At 41.7% G+C, this 14,840-nt stretch overlaps 1 long non-coding RNA gene across 3 annotated transcripts in view; it reads right to left on the minus strand.

Moving 5' to 3' along the window:
- The window catches only part of LOC114595927 (uncharacterized), a 118,975-nt gene that overhangs the window by 83,644 nt on the left and 20,491 nt on the right, over window positions 1-14,840 (minus strand). For 2 of the 3 annotated variants that reach the window (XR_013392556.1, XR_003706379.2), the window contains exon 2: window positions 13,149-13,242. This is a non-coding gene — a long non-coding RNA (uncharacterized LOC114595927). Of the gene's footprint in view, window positions 1-5,795; window positions 8,936-13,148; window positions 13,243-14,840 lie in introns of those variants that run through there. The other variant, XR_003706380.2, reaches the window with a different exon arrangement.

Here is a 14,840-nt window from a genome sequence, read left to right on the forward strand (position 1 = left end):
AGAAACATAACAAATATTCTCTTGCCAGTATTTCCACTGGCGATAATGCTGTGTAAATGTGTATACATGCTACAGCAGCTACTTGTGGCTAGTGGCTGTTTACTGCAGGATGTGTGCAATGAACCATATTCAAGTCCTTCTGGAGTGTTTCCCCCCTTGTGGTAATGTTGGTTGTCTGGGTAGGTGGGCGTCTGCTTTAAGCATAGCATAAAGATTTTAATGCTGTATGCCACGGGGAACGAGCGGAATATTTGCCTTTTTCCTGTCTGCAGTTAAATATATGTGCTGCTTGAGAATCTCTGCAGGACTTCTCCTTTGGGTTGGTTTCTGCATAGATAAAAGCAAAAAACGAAGGTGCCAAGAGTAGTAATAAGATGGCTGTAGCTCTAGATGGAAAAATAATAATAAATACTGGGAGCCTTAATTATACCCACTAGTACTGTGTGTGTGTGTACTCTCCTTGTTTTGCAACAGTTCAGATGCTATACATTAAAATTCCACAAATATACAGTGCTGGATATAGTCCCGGGAGTCTTCAGATAGAACAAGCAGTTCTGATATTTGAAATGCTATGCGTCCTTAAGATTTTTTGAAAAATACAGATTGAGGTGACATTTACAAACACACAAGAGATGGAGAAATCATATTTGCAGTGAGCAGTTGGTTGAGTAACTAACAATAGCCAGCACACTTCTGCAAGGCTCTGTTGTAAGCAAACTGTGCAGACTTTTGGATTTGGACAGTTCCAGTCCCAAAAGATCTCAACCCAAACTTCACGTACGAAGGCTGATGGATACAGCCATTTGTTCACTGACTTGGTATTGCACTGTTCATATACATGTTGAGATGTTCTTTCTGAATCCACTTTTCAGAGGTTTACTGGTATACGGGTGAACTAAAATCTCAATTCACCTTTCTTCTCCTCCATTCTCTACCCTGACTTCTCAATGTAACCGTTCATACATCATAACTACCTGTCATTTAGCTGCTTTGATGATAACATTAAAATCACCAGAAGAAACTTGTTACCAGGCTACCTGAAAGAAGCATAATTATCAAGTGCAAATTGTGTGTTCAGAAAATGGCTGTAGGCTTAGCAAACCATTTTGCTTCTCTAAGGCTCATGAGAGGACATTAAGTGGTATCTGACCCCCTCCCCCCATTGAGCTCCATTGAGCCCAAAGCAGGTTTTTTAGCAAACATGTTTGTTCTTTTGAATGCATATTGTCATGTGACAAAACTGCCATAATATTCGTATACATCCTTTACCATTAGTTATTTTAAAACATGAAATATTTGGAGTGTTTCCTGAAAGCTATATGTGGGTTTTAAAAATGTGTTCACCTGGGTTCAATTTCCTTCACTATCCACTCCCCCCCCCCCCCAGTTAAATGCCTGAGTGGCAAAATAGGAAGTGAACCATAGTATGTAATTAAGCTCTCTGTATGCTTAATGCAAGTCATTAGTGCTACCGAGAAATTTGCTTTTGGGTGGAATCGTTGGAGGGAAGCTGCCTGTTCAACAGCATTTGAGGAGAGTTCAAGATGTGGCTTAATTTTAAGCTGGGGGTGGGGGGAATCTGAGGAAAGGCACTGATTCTTCTTTTTCAAATTAATCTTAAATTCAAGGCATGTGACAAATCACACTTGTGCCAAACATTTTCACGGAATGCAATGTGTTAGATTATTTTATGACAAGTAATGCAAAGCAATGCAGTTGGGCACACTGAGAATAGCTTGATCAGTATTCAGCACTAGGAAACCAAAATAGATGGTGTTCTATGAAGCTAGCAGTGCTATGAAGAAGAAGAAAACGAGGAGAATGGCACGAAATGCTTTGCTTTTCACAGAGGAATGATTCCTGCTTGCTGTGAATAAAAATAGCCATCACAAATAGCACAATTCAGTGGTGCTAATTTGATAGTTGAGTGTGCTTATGGGTGTTTAATGGAGTGGAGTGAATAATCCGTAGGGAACAATTTACTGAAATGTTTTAGGACCCACCCCCACCCCACACTTTGCCCCTACACATGAATTAACACCACTATGATTACTTGAATTTATTTGCTTTTAGAATATTTGTTTTAATCTGGTCTCAGATGATCAACCGAGTCAGCTGTAAGCCCAACTGAACCAGAAAATGTGGCTTTAAGCTGATTTAGCCCAAAGGAGAGTGGGGGGAAAGAGAGGAGCATATTGTACAGAATCCCGAGCAAAGGCACATGCTGGGAAAGCAAAGAAAGAAAAAGATTTTTCTCACCATACATGCATACTTCTTGTAACCTAGAATTGGATGTAACCCAGCTGGCATCCTTGTGTTTAGAGAAAGGCTTTTGATCCAGTAGAGGCATCTGCTAATGCAAGATGGGAGGAGCACATCCCTGGTACCAAATCTAGGCCTGAGTAGCCCTAGGAACACTCCCCAGACTTCACCCCTCCACAGCCACACCTCTTGCCAACCATGTTGTCCTTCCATGCTTCTTGACTGTCTGGAACCATAATACAGTGGTACCTTGGGTTACATATGCTTCAGGTTACATACGCTTCAGGTTACAGACTCCGCTAACCCAGAAATAGTGCTTCAGGTTAAGAACTTTGCTTCAGGATGAGAACAGAAATCATGCTCCGGCAGTGTGGCGGCAGCAGGAGGCCCCATTAGCTAAAGTGGTGCTTCAGGTTAAGAACAGTTTCAGGTTAAGTACGGACCTTTGGAACGAATTAACTACTTAACCCGAGGTACCACTGTAATGACTTTTGCTTGGCTGGATGGAGGTGAACTAGAGAGAGACATGCCGAGAGAGTAAAAATGACCCTAGTTTCTAATTGCTGCTCACACTTTTGCCTCTGGCCCTGCCCACTGCTGACATGTGGCCCCTGGAAGGTTTTCCAGAAGAGGTTGTGGCCCAGCAGCTGACACAATTTGCCTATCCCTCTGCTCATCAAAGGGGAGGGAAGGTGTTTTTTGCCTGTTCAGATTTCCCTCTGCAGCCCCCCCCCCAGCACCAGCCCACCTCTGAAAATCAGCTCCAGAAAACCTCCCTCAAAAATAGGGTGGAAGGTGACTTGCGGAGCTGCAGGGGATTCCACCCAGTTTCCATATAGATTAATTTTGTTCAGTTTCGGCATCGTTCACAAGGAGGTTCTCCCATGCAGCACTTATTCATCTCAATGAGGTATGTGTGGGAGGCCCACCTAGTGATTTGTGTCCTTGACCACTAGTTACAATCCTTTACCAAAATGCTGTTGCTGTCCTCTTTTTCCTTTACCTTATTCATGACCACAGCTCTCCTCCTCCTCCTCCTCCTCCTCCTCCTCCTCCTCCTCCTCCTCCTCCTCCTCCTCCGCTCTTTGTGTGTAGATCACACCAGTCCTTACTGAATTTCATTTCACTCTTCAGCAATGCAACTGGTGGAGTTCTTGCTGATTTGTAGCCACCATGTAGTGGAAGTGTCTAAGTCGGCAGCCTGGAGGGGCTTAGTGGGGACGAACATGGCTCATTTGTTCATGTTACTCCACTACCAAGAAAAGCTCTGCTGGGTCTTGAGGATCCAATGGCGGCAGAGATATAAACTTCCATCACCACCACACGAAAGACTTATGCATCTATTCTCTGCATTCAGCTGTATCCAGTGTCCCCTGCCCCCGGCTGGAATGTGTAATTGAACTCTAATAATGACTCTTGCTTTCCTGGATGGAGGTTAGAGATGGAGACCTGCTATCCTCACTCTAGCCCTTACCTGGCCTCCTTTACCCTCTGACATTATAACTGCCCTATGTGACCAAGTGCATGGAAACATGGCCCAATGTGAAAGCTCTCCAAACTGTGGGATTGCCTCTATGCTTGCTTTCAAGACACTTCCAATCCCTTTAAATGAGGTCTGTTGGACCAGATGTCTTGATCTAGTAGCAGTCATTTCCAAATAGCCCATTAGTGTAGTTTATACAGCACCATTCAAACTACTAGACATTCCTGTTCAGTTTTCCTGAACTAATTGAGAGAGCTCCAAGGTGAAATTCTAAAACCGCACTTCATTATATTTTCTAATTACCTCGGCAGATGCTATTAACTTGAGCAAAAGTGAATTACAGGATGCGTGTGCAAACAGCTCTGAAGGCAGGAAAATGAGCTGTCCTTTGTTTCAGAGAGTCAAACCTATTAGTTTGCTGTTTTTAGAACTTTGGAGCTAAAATTAAAAAAAATTAGAGAATGAGGAAAATAGTTATAGAGACTAAAGGTTTAACTAGTCTTTGTTGAATTGTAACTGTCTCTTCATCATGCTTCATAAAGCTTATGTAATTTGACCTTGAATTAAAGGGCTTCCACTCCAAAACAGAAAGTAATTGTATGTCTGGTGTTCGAATCATAGTGTTAAAATGAAATTAGCCGCGCACAGGAGGAGATATTACAAGGGAAAACATCCCATTAATGGTTTGTAAACCTTTGTAGTACACCATTATTTCTCAAACTGGTGAGATGATTTCAATGTTATCTTAACTGTCTATGACAGAAATACGTTCTCTGCATGTTCAATAACATTTTATGTACAAAAGGCAGAAGAGATTCGAACAGTGGATTCTTAACATCCTTTGATAATATGTGTGGGAGGGAGATGGAATCATAATCTTTTCAAGAACTTTGGAAAATATTGCATTGCTGTGAGGATTGCAGTATTTATGACACAATGCTTTTGGTATACAACTTGCTGACGCTCACTTACTCGTAGTAGATTGATGCTCTGAAGAACTGGGCAATTTGCATCTTTCAATAACATTACAATAAAGCCTTTGAGAGTCCATGACAGTTAGGATTACAGCCAAGACAAATTAAGCGTCTGAGAGATTTTTAGAAACGAGGGATTGATGGGGGGGGACGACTTTTTTTAATATGCACTTTGAAAGATTATCAGATATTAGTATATTAAATACCAAAGTTTTTAGAGAATATGTTTTAGGAGTTCATGTGTAAAATGTAATTGATGTGCTTTTCATCCTTGAACAGTGAATAGTTTCTGCTTTCTAATACAAGTGGCCCAGATCCCATTAAATTGTGCACAACTCAAAATTGGGATCTACACACCATTGCTGAACAATTTGGGGGATTTCTAAACAAGATCACTTTGATGTTGAATGATTTGGATGCATCAACTATATGTGTGGAAAAATATTTGCATATGTCTGGTGGATCAGAAAGAGTGCAAATTTTACAACTAAGGGTTTGAACACCCAGTCTGATTATGTCTATGGTGGCTTCCTGGGTTTCTAGAGATACTTCTCACAAAAATTGAAGGCATTGTGAAACAAATTATTTTCTTTTGATTTTTGCAGTGCAGAGGTGAGGAATGTTTCAGCTAATCTAGGTATTTTCTAGCCAAAATGGTGCCAAATCTAGTCTTTTCTAGTTACCAAGCCATGACTATCCACTGGTGCACACAATATAGCCATCATAGATGAGTTCTGAGAATATCTGCCTTTCCTCAGAACATGCTACCCATGGTCATTCCCTATAGGGGCGGTGGAAAAATGCATTTGGTCATCATTTTCTGAGCAGAATGACCCAGTTCAGTAATCTTGAACTTGCTTGCGCACAACAACACAACTGCTGATTGGATTATGTGCCTACCTGGATTTTGCAATGCAGTTTTGGTGCAAAAAAAAAGTTAGGAAAGCAAACTGAAAATAATGGGAAAATGCATATTTTGGGAAAATGCAAACAACGTGTGCAAGAATGCATACCATTTCGATGTGAACTCATGCATTCTTTCAGTAATAAAGAAATCTGCACAAAACAGGAAGGGAATGGACTTGTGCTTGAGTACCAGAAAAAAGTGAAAAGAGATTAACTTGGGCTGCTCCGTACACCCCTAGCCCGTGAATGTTTTCAATATCCAACCTGGAACATAAGAATCTGGCCTCTATTAGGTCATACCAATCAGTGACTCAGCTGGCCTCTTGCTTTGTATACACCAATGGAAAAGTGTTGTGTTGTGTTGTGTTTTTTTAAAAAATCTTTAGTCAAGAAAATTTGAAACAAGCAGATGAATCCCAAAGAAAGACAAAAGCACCATATTTTCTGGGAAGAGTGACATATTTACTCTCATTCTTGAGTATGGGATCAACCTATTTAAAAGTAATGTACTATACTACACCACAACCAGTATAGGCTTGTGGAGCTGTGATGTGAAAGTAAAGTCATTATTTACATCCATTATAAACATTTTCCCAGTTGGTAATGGTTGTGGTGATAATGAACTGGGTTCAGTGGCTCTTGGCACCAAATTCTGCAATATATCCAACCACTGAAATACCAAAGGGTTTATTGTGTTCATCTGTAACAAATGCATGCTGAAGACTGACTGATGCTTCACACAGACACACATGCCTCCTTAATCCTATGCCTGTAATTCTTTTTCTTACAGACATGGACCTCAAAATATAAATGAGTTGCTAAGGAGGCTTGTCAATGAAGAGATAATTTTGTCACTAACAGTGAATTTAATTAGACAAGCTCTTTTAAATTAAAACACACTTTCAAAGGAAGGCGGAAAGAGCAGGTGGCAGTCCCACTTTCCTGAGCAAACAGAGTTTTATGCTCCATCAATCAATTGTTTAAGAATATGTCACTGGAGACAATAATGGCTTGAAACAAATTCATCAATGTTAGATTTCCAAAGTTGTCTAGGATAGTTTGGTCTGCGGCTCTCATTGGCATGTGAGAAACACAGAGCACCTAGTCTCTTTGGATGTCTGTTTAAACAAACAAACAAACTTGAGCTGCAGTTCATAAATTTGGCCTATTTACAAATAGCCCTATCAACTTAGCAGAGCAGCTGTACTTAGAGAACCAGCAAATGTACAAGACTATAAATCATTGCCAGCATGAAACAAACTGAATTTTAAATCAAGGCAGCAAAACATGAAAGTGCATGCCAGGGTGTAATTGCCTTGGATCAGAAACATTTGCCATCCGCACCAAAATAAACATGCTGTGTAGCAGCAGCACCTACACTGAAAATAGAATCAGTGTCACATTGCATGGAGAAGATGTTGTTGAGTTGCTAATGTCCCCAAACTAAATTACTCTGTGTCAAAAACACATAAAACTATTGTTCCTAGTTTACAATTGGTGCTAAATAAATGTTCAACACACACACTCTGGGTGCCTGCTCCTGATAAATCGCCATCCCAGTTTTTGCCTCTTTCTCTCCAAATGTTGTTAGCAGGTTACTAGAGTTAACATTCTTTGTGGTTCAGTTTCCAAAATTTAGATTTCTGCTGCTTCTGTTGACACTCCCACCCAAATGACCCATTTCAGGGTTTTCTGCTCTCTGCCGCTTGTGGTAGTTTCCTCCAACCAACCAAAGTGAAGTTCAAGGTTCCCACCACAACAGAGCCCTTACCATCAGCAGCAGCTCTCTTCTTCACCTGCAGAGGTCAACAGAGAGGCAACTATATGCCATTCTTGCCTCTAGCTGCAACACTGGGGAATTATTGGCTCTGAGATCCTATACTCTCCCTTCTGGAAGTGAACTCCATTGAACTTGGCTGAGTAAACGTGTATAATAATGTCAAAATAAAAATGTGGACTTGTACTACATAGTGTCTTTCCACAATCTAACTGAATTTTAAAACTAAACTTGCAGTTGTGTTGTTGTTGGTATCTGTCCATTTCGAGAATTAAGACGTTAACAGGGTTCATGTAAACCCTCTCAGCCCTCCCATGAAAGAGATCAGCTAGAGGCCTGAGGAAGAACAGCTGAAGGCCTCCGGGGCTTTTAGAAGAACAGCATCTGCTGCCTGAGGCAACTGCCTCATTGTGCCTTGTGGTAGGGCTACTCATATAGCCAAGCACTCTTGCTTCGATTTGTCACTCATTTCATAGACTCATAGAATTGGAAGAGACCTTCAGGATCATCTAGTCGACCCCCCTGCAATGCAGGAATATGCAGGTGCACTTTGTGGAGATCAAACCTGCAACCTTGGCTTCATCAGCACCACACACAAACTAGTTGAGTTATCCTGTCATGGCAATAAGTTGAAGAACAACCCCAGGAAAAATGACACACCCATTAGAGGTGCAGCTACTCCTTGAGCTTCAGTTATTCATGAATGCATCCTCAATTTTTCTTCCCAGCAGGAAATATATATATAGTTATCTATTGGGGAATCTTTCAGACACTTATCTCAAGCTCCTGAGACACGTTCCACTAGTCTACACAAGGTTTGGGCTTGTGTTTCACAAACCACTGTCTTCTCTGCCACATTAATTCAGGAGTGTTTTCTTCAAGCATGTGTAGCAAAGAGCTCTCTGGATCAAAAGCGGCTGGCTGGTGGGTGGGAGGCAAAAATCCCAATAGGGATGTTGTGCAACTTCTTGAGCGCACAGCGAGATAATTAGCTTCATTGCAGCCCACATGCCCCATCTGAACAGGAGATTCCACAACATGACCCTTTGGATTTCTTCCCACACTGATCCGAAGCTTAATGATTTCATCTAAAAGTTGAGAGAAGTGGCCCGTAATGTGCTCCATCTCACGAGTGCATTCAACCAGCGTAGGTATGCTGTGCTCACATAAGCTACCTGCTGAGCTAATGGATTCTCCTTTCCTTCCTTTATCCATTCCAAACTATGGGAAATATGTCCAAACAACATTTTCGGCTCCCACAGTTGTGCTGCAGGGCAGGCAAGATGAAATGCTGCTGTTGCTAAACAAGCAAGCGGCTGAAACTGATACGGACCTGCTTGTCTTCCAGGACTCTGTATGCAAACAGGAAGCTGCTTTATGCCAGGTGGAGATGCTTGATTTGGCTTCTCCTGTAGTGGCAACTGAGTGGCATAAGGGTTTCTTTCCCATCAGCTACTACCACTTCCTTTCAGCTGGAGATGTCGGGTGCTGAGCAATTTGCCTGCAAAGCATGTGTTCTACCCTTGTGCTTTTCTAAAAGTGCAGAAAAATGGAGAAGAGTACAATATGATCCAATCAGCAATAGCTGTTCTTTCCTTTTAGAATGAATAAAGTTTTCAGACCACCTGGCAAGAGAGCATGTGAGCAAACCTCATTTTTCCTTAGAAGAGGTGAGATCCCGCTGCTCAGGAGCTGAGACCAGTGCCCCATGCTGCTTACTTTCATTGGATTGTATCCATGAAATCTTGTTAGCACAAGGACTTCTGCTGGAGCAACAGAACTTCCCCTTCATCTGCTCACTGCACCCTCCAATCTGTTCCAGAGGGATTTTTTTAAATTTTTTTTTTTGGGTGGAGGGAGAGAATCCAAAACAGATTTGGGGGATGCACAGGGGAGAAGAGGGAGGACAAGTTCCACCGTGTAAGTGGAAGTCCTTGAGCTAGCAGGGTGACCTTGTTGGAAAACACCATTTATTTAGAAAAGGTATAAACTGCTTACTGAAAAGAATTCTCTAAGCAATGTACAAGTCCAATTTTATATAAAACATGATTAAAGCACACAAAGCGATAACAAGCATACATAAAACCAGTGCTCTTTTTCCAGAAAAAGAAGTGCTGGAACTCCCTATGAATGCCTCCCTTGCTCTCTTAGAATGGCAATGGCGCCCACCTGAGTTCTGGTGAATTTCAGCTGAAGAGGAGGAGGAGTTTGGATTTGATACCCCACTTTATCACTACCTGAAGGAGTCTCAAAGCGGCTAACATTTTCCTTTCCCTTCCTCCCCCACAACAAACACTCTGTGAGGTGAGTGAAGCTGAGAGACTTCAGAGAAGTGTGACTAGCCCAAGGTCACCCAGCAGCTGCATGTGGAGGAGCGGGGAAGCAAACCTGGTTCACCAGATTACGAGTCCACCGCTCTTAACTGCTACACCACATGGCTCTCAAAAAAAAGCCCTGCATAAAACTATCATTAGCAGCAAATGTAAAACCAAGAAGACATTTTAAATAAATGTAATTTAACCAGACTGGTTGAAATGTACAAGCTTTCTGCAGGTTTCTAAGGCAGTGTAGTGACTAATGTCGATCGGCAGGGAGTTCCACAGCTCGGGTACTAAAGGAATGACTCCTGGCACTTGCGAAAGTGGAAGTTCCACAGATTGAAGTGATCAGAATAATTTCTTCCCTTCTTCATCACTAACAGACATAGAATTCATTATGCCAAGGGATGAAAAATGTTATTTTTTTTGCTTCTACAGTCGCTTGAAAAGTACTGTGTCAGATATGAAAATTTTCTCTTAGATCTAACACCATTCACCCAGGCCCTTCATCTCTGGATGTTGCAATCAACAAGTAATGTCTATGCACTTCAGAATGCCTTAGAAATCACAGTGGGGCATTGCTAGCTACTTGAGCCATTGACTTCTGTGTAATTCAGCATTTCCTTCACTTTACAGGTACTTCTGGTGTGCCTTGATTTTTCTGCTTTCTCCAAGTAGTTAGGGATATGGGAGAAATTCAGTTCCATTTCTGTCTGAATGTGTATCTACCTAATTTGCATGTCTTGAAACTCTAAGTAAAGTGAAACACAGCTATCCTTCAAGATTCACACATCTCTGAATCTTGTGATGTAGTGAATACTGAAAAATATGTCCCTGGGGAGAGTGTGTATGCATTTGTATGCATCAGGGACAAAGACATACATTGTGTTAGGGAAATGGCTTGCAAAAAAATGTGTATATTAGGCGAAATAGTGTACAAAAGTGTGTGCACTGGAGAAATGCACACTAACATGCTGATAGGCTTTCATGAGGACTTGAACAAAAGAAAATCACAAGCTGATATGGAAATGTGGAGAAGTGAACTTAAGATTAAAAAGTGAGAAACTGAAAGAAACTGAAATTGACAGATTTCTCTCATTATCTAGTATACCAACTACTGACGTTCTGAATGGAAGGGATCTGAAGGACAGCTACACTGACACATAAGGCATAAGCCATCAATGTGAGTGGTTAATCATTCCCACCTATAACCCTGTGATTATTTTAGAGAAGAAACTACTGTGGTTAACAAACAAACAAACAAACAAAAAAATCAGCAACACCAAACTGTTTTATTTTGTTTAACAATGGAAGGGTGTTACAGATGTCAGTATTATTTATTTTGTTATTTTTAAAAAATGCCTGCAGTCAGGTCATCTGTTCAGTCAAGGTGAGAAAACAGATAATGACTTGACAAGCATTGCAACTGAAAATGCAAACAATGCCAATAATTACCCAAATTAACAGTACAGTTTTGATGCTTTGTCACAGGAAGACCTTCTAGCTGTGGCAATGCATTTTTCAGAATTAATTTCTTCCCAAATAATGACTCTGAGCAAAGAAAGCAATGCCTCTCCTCTCTCTCTCTCCTCTCCTTCCCCCCACCGTTTTAATAATGCAAGTCTGACATGTTAACAATCGGGCACATGCTCATTCATTGTAGCCTGATCTCAGCTGTCTGATAATGGCTTAAGAAGGATGATGAGTGGAATCACACATCAAGGGACTCCTTTGTTGATGGAGGGGACCAGGAGTGCATTTCCAATTTGCAGCTTGGAGATGAGGCTTCAGAAGCGCTGCTTATGTTTGATACCCACTCAGTCGTTACCACCAAACTGCCAACCTCAGAGGTCAAGGATCCTTTTATATTGGATATGGGCAAGTGCCTAAGTAGATTTTCTGGAAATGTTGGCAATTTCCATATAAAACAGAAAAGGTGTGACTGTGTGAGAGGGTGATTTGGACGTGGATGTGTGTTATAGTTCTGTTTATATACATCTTTGCTTTCAGAACACAGGGTCTCAATAGTTTCTCATAGTGGTTCTTCTGAAATCAGGGGAATCTATATTGATGTGCCAAACCTGGGCAGCGTGGAAGGAGGTCCTGGGCTGCCCAGATAACACACTTTTTCAATAAAAAAAAACAGACTGTGTGTGTAGGGAAACAGCTCCTCTCAAGAAATATTCATTCCCTGCATTTATTTGCTTATTTATTATACTTATATCCTACATCTGCTCCAAGATGTTAAAGATGGTGTACCTCAGAGAGGGGGAATGGAGTCAGCCAGCAGGGCAGATTTTTTAATCATGTTTACCTCTAGAAAAAATGGTGCTGGAACTTGTTGCTCCCTTGTTCTCTTATACTGGCAATGACACCCACCTAGAGGTGCCAGAACTGAGTTCCGGCGAGTTCCGGCTGGAGAAAAAGCCCTGGCCCCAACTCACATGGCCAATAGTCAGGGATGGTGGGAGTTTTAGCCCAACAGAATCTGTCTCTCTGTTCTACCAGTTCATAGTGGTTGGCGTTTGCTTAGAAACCCCCTTAGAACCAAAACTTGGGCAGAGGGCTAGGAATGTGTTTGCCGCTTCTCTGTCTGTTTTGACTGCTTCTTCAGAAACACAATCAGCCTCTGATGATTCCAGTATATATATTAAGGACATGAAAAGAGTCTGCTGGATCAAGCCAGTGGCCCATTTAGTCCAACATACTGTTCTCACAGTGGCCAGCCAGATGCCTGTGGGATCTTACTGTCTCGGAGGTCAGTCTACATATTTTCCCTAGAGGTTCCAGCAAAACCCACTGGGCTGAGGCTTAGATGTTTTATTTATGTATAGGATTTCTTACCCACCCTTCATCATAAGGTCCAAAATACTGAGGGTTTATACAGCTCAATTCAAAGGAGCAGTGAGCTTTCATGAGTTCCAAAATTCTTCTCCACTACAGTGTCAGATCCAGGCTTCAGAAGAATCCCTGCCTTCCCTTCCATTGTCCACAGCAGCCCTTCCCAATTCACAAAGCATCCTCCCTGTGGGAACCCGTGATCTACAATCCCCTGCTCCATCTTTTAAAAAGATTGACTGTCTGGCAGGTGGATCAGTGGGCAGGTATTTGGCCAGGGAATGCCTGTACTTTACCCCATCCTCTCCATGGCACACTGACTGCCTTAGCAGCACAGGAAGTCCCTGCAAACATTAGCAAGAATGCTGTATCTTGATTTCAGTAAAGCTTTTGACAAAATCCCCCCTCCCAAAATTTTCCTCATGCTGCACAATGTTTTGAGAACAGAGCAGACATGGGTTGCAATTGATTGGGACAGAGCTTACGCATAAGGCCCAACTCCTCCCTAAACATAGTTTCAGTTGAACCCCAGAAAAGGGTGAAAATTCGGGGGTTGTGGGGTCATTTCAAATCGGTTTGTCTGCAATCACCTGGTTCTGGTCCTTTTCCTCTCTGCTTACTTCACTCTGTGGGGTTTGGATTTTCGGATGTTATCTGGGAGGAGTTGATTCCCCTGCCTTCAGGCTGTGGATGAAAATATTGGATTTGTTAGCCTTTTCTTCTTGCTCGATTTTACAGTTAGCATTAACTCTAAAGTATGATTGATTTCTCTGACAGTCTAAATTACAGGATGGTTATGAATTTCCCATCTTTAGTGTCGGAAACCGTAACTGCTAATGTGGTGGTAAATGATATTTTTCTGCATATGACCACAACCTCTATCAGAGTAGTTTCTATTTGCAGGCCAAACTTCAAATTATGTTAAGGCTCTTTCTGAAGGCATGCAGCACGTGCTCTCAATAGCACTCTGCAAAGTGCAATGGGTAGCAGGGTGAATTGACAATTAGAAAAGGCTACTAACTTTGGCTGGATACCACAGAACAAGTGCTGAGTGCTTTTCTTTTATGGAGGCCAAACCCCTTCACAGTTTTGGGTGTGTTCTGGAATCTGATGTCCTGAACCCTTGATTTCACCCAGTTTTACTGTTATTTATTTAACATAACTGATTGTGAGAGAGCCCCCTGTCAGTGATGGCCAAACATGGCCCTCCAGCTGTTTGGGGACTACAACTTCCATCATCCCTAGCTAACAGAACCAGAGGTCAGGGATAATGGGAATTATAGTCCCAAAACAACTGGAGGGCCACGTTTGGCCATCACTGCCCTAAGTGGTGTGCAAAAATATGAAACAAAACATTAAAATTCTCAAAACGAAAACCCCAGGTGTTTTGAAGCATTCAAAGGATGATTAAAAATTAACAGCAGGTAAAAAGAGAGAACACACATGTAACTTGAACATGCCTGGGTAGGCTTGCCTGAACAAAAATGTTTTTAAGCAGACATGGAAAGGAATACAGCAAAAGGTGTCTGTCTGGTGCTATTATTTATTTAGTGAACGAAACTGATACACAGTTTACTTGATAAAAGACCGCTAAACAGTTTACAAAGAAAAAAATCCAAAATATAATTTTTAAAAAGCAATAAAGGCAAACACGAAAAACTAGTTAACATAAACCTTTTAAATATCAATAAAATCTTCAATTGTAAAACAATTATATATAATAGAATTAAATGCTAAAATTATATTCCTGGGCTGGCTTATGGGGGTGGGGGTGGTGAGATGCTGAAAATAATACAGCAAAGGCACTTGCCTAATACTAATGGGCAGCAAGTCCCAAAGATTATTACACACAAGACCCCTGTGTATTTCTTAATGAGTATACCTGGACTCTTTGCTGCAGGATGCCATGTTCATTAATAGGAAGGGGCAACATCACTGCTGCTTATCACCAAAGGGCACTGCATAGTGGCACTGAGGTCAGACCTATATCAGTATACCAGCTGGAGCAATTATTTGGCTCCACTGGTGCACTGACACCACCCCTACCATCCTGGTAAGTAACAGATACACCACTGACGGGAGGGTGACTCTGTCTCACGCTGCCAGTCACTCCTGTTGGTAGCACTAGCTCTTCTCTTTAAGGCATTGAATTTGGATCCCCCCAAATTAGTGAAGCTCTGTGGCCCCACATACCCAAAGCCTCTCTCCCAACAACTGCAGTCATTTCCCAATTTACTTGGGAGTTATGCTCCAAGGCACTGTGCATTTATGTGAAATCACAT

This window comes from Podarcis muralis, chromosome 4, assembly GCF_964188315.1.
Source record: "Podarcis muralis chromosome 4, rPodMur119.hap1.1, whole genome shotgun sequence".
NCBI classification, from domain to species: domain Eukaryota; kingdom Metazoa; phylum Chordata; class Lepidosauria; order Squamata; family Lacertidae; genus Podarcis; species Podarcis muralis.